Below are 2,970 nucleotides of genomic sequence, written 5' to 3'. Positions count from 1 at the left end.
TATATATATATATATATATATATATATATATATATGTGTGTGTTTGGTATATATATAGGTGAAGCAAATATGAAAGATATAACTCAGAATATGAGAAAGTATATTTTGATTAATATTTAGCAGAGTGGCTTGAGGGCCGAGAGTTTCGTTATTGACACTAAACAAGCTAGTTGCAGATGAAAGAGCTGCGGATATATATATATAACCAGTGGCATATATATATGTATGCATATGTTTGTATGCATGTGTATATGTGGTGTGTATGTATGCATGTATATATGTGTGTATGCGTGCGTGTGTATCTATATACATACGTACTCACACACACACCGAGAGTGAGAGAGTGAGAAGCTTGACGTAGGGAAATGGAATGAGGGGGTTGAAAAGCGGGAAAGAGAATGCAAGTCAGGGAGATGCCGTGAGAGGAGAGAGAAAGACGAAAATACAGGGAGTTTGAGAAAACGTGTGAGAATTGCAAAGGGAAGGGCGAGAGGTAGCAGCATAAAGGCACACATCTGTATGTGTGCGTGTGTGTATGCGCGCGCTCACACACACATAGACACACACACAGGTAGATAGGTAGTGCGTGTGTGTGATGCGGAGAGTGATAGAAAGTATGTGTTGTAAAGAGAGCGGGAAATAAAGGATGGGGGTCTGAGAATGATGCTGAATAATGAAAGTAGGAGGAGGATCTGTGTTAATAATAAAGGAAAGATGGGGAGCGAAGGGGGAGAAGTTAGTAGGAGAGAGAGGGGGTGAGAGAGTTAGAGAGAGAGAGAATGATAGTGGGAATAAGATTCGCACAAGGCAGACGATAAAAGAGGAGGGGGAGGAGGCGGAGGGACAGAATGGGTAATGTAGGGAAGGAGGATGTCTTGAGAAAAGATATATGGTGGTGCTGGTGAGAAGGTGATTAAAAGTGGTGGGAGTGGACTGGATGGTGTAAAGGATGTAATGAATGAGAGGGAGGGGGAAGAGTGATAAAGTAAGAGAAAGGAATGAATGTGTGAGGGAGGGGGAAGTGGTGTAAAAATTGAGCAGACGACAAATGAGGAAGTGGTGATGGTATGAGGAGAATGATGAACGAGAAAGATTGAGAGTATGAGAGGGGGGGTCGAGAAGAAACGTAAACGAAACAAAAGGATATCAACATGAAGTAGAAAACAGGGGAAGAGGAGGAAAGTAGAAGTTATGGAAGAAATAGTAGAGGAGGAATTCACAATATAAATGATAAATGGAGAGAGAGGGAGACAGATGAAGGGGAGAAAGAACGAAAGAAAGGAAAATGTAGTTGTAGTTTTAGTAGCTGGATTAAAGAGAGAGAGAAAGATAGCAGACGACAAAAGTCGGAGGTGAAGGGAGAGGAGGAAAGACACAATATAAAAAATAGAAATGATTTAGAGAGAGAATGAGAAGGGGAGGAGAAAGAGAAAGCGTGTGAATGAACGAGAGAGAGAAACAGTGTGTTGCACGTAAAAAAAAAAAAATCTGAAAGGAAGCAGACGACAAGTGTAGGGAGGCACAGGAAGAGGAGACGAGGATGTGGTCAGCATGACAATGCAAGAGTGGGAGTAGGAGGTATATGAGTAGAGGTAGTAGGAGTTTGCGTTTATATTCAAAGTAAAGTGACGCTTGCGCAGAACTCTTGTGGTGTTTAGTGTGAGACAGTTGTGTGTCGGACTGTAGCAGATTTTGGTTCACCATTTCACCCTCCTCGGACTTAACAGCTTCATCAAATGTGAGTGGGGAGAGAGAGCAAGCCCTATATATCTATATGTATCTCGGTGTCGGTCTTGTATTTTGCTTTAGCCCCTGGTCACCCTGATCGAACGACACGTTCCAACTATGACCATCGGGACTTTCGTAGTTCATATCTAGAACTACTATGTATTCAAATATACTTATCCTTCTGCATTTAAGATAGCTGTGTTTTCTCTTTAAAAAAAAAAACAATACTTGGCTGTTATTTCTAGCAGTACGATTCTCTATCACGTAGCTTGTATGTCTGTGTGTGAAACTGGATAGACGGGAACCGGGTGGAAAAAAGCTCACCGGATGGATTGTACCTGTAGCTGAAAGGTTCAGCTTTGTTTCATATAGTGCCATTACTACGTGTGGATTACGCTTAAATCTCCATGTCCCTGCTATTATATAATTAGTGGCTCAGGTGATGAAATAATTCGGACTACTCGTCGTCAATATAGAAGACATAGACTCATTTCTTTCAATTCATGTATGCGCGTATTAATACATGAATACACACGCACACAAGAATATATCTGTATCTATCTATCTATCTATATATATATACACACATACACACACAAACACGTAAACACGCACACATGCTCGCATATGTATGTATGTATGAATATGTGTAGAGTGTGAGCCTGTTGCAGCAGCCGGAATATAGATTACCTGTTGACAGTCATCGATACCTTTCGCGAGTGTGTATAGTGAGTGTGTGTGCCTTTGTCTTTGTATGTATGTATGCATGGTCTCACGACGGCAGTAGTAACAATAAGTAGAGGAAGAGGACATGTTATTGATAACAACACCAGCAATAACAAGACGAGTTTACTACTACTACTACTACTACTACTACTACTACTACTACTACCACTACTGCTACTACTAGTGACAAAAGCAGTATAAGTGTCATCACCACCACTACTATTACCAAAACCACCACTATCACCATCACCGTCACCACCACCTTTAGCACACACACATATATCTGCACTTACATATGCTCATATTTAAGCACTTGCACACACACACACACACATATATATATATATATATATATATATATATATATATATATATATATATAGTGTGTATGTGTGTGATGGCTATCACACGAGGGTAAAATAGCTGGACATGCACAGATAGACGTATGCATACACGAGGCTGTGTATACCTGACGCCTCAGCTTGCAGAAAGAGCAGGTAAAATCTCCCTCGAATC

Source organism: Octopus bimaculoides, chromosome 9 (assembly GCF_001194135.2).
Source record: "Octopus bimaculoides isolate UCB-OBI-ISO-001 chromosome 9, ASM119413v2, whole genome shotgun sequence".
Taxonomy (NCBI): Eukaryota; Metazoa; Mollusca; class Cephalopoda; order Octopoda; family Octopodidae; genus Octopus; species Octopus bimaculoides.
This window is presented reverse-complemented; position numbering follows the sequence as displayed.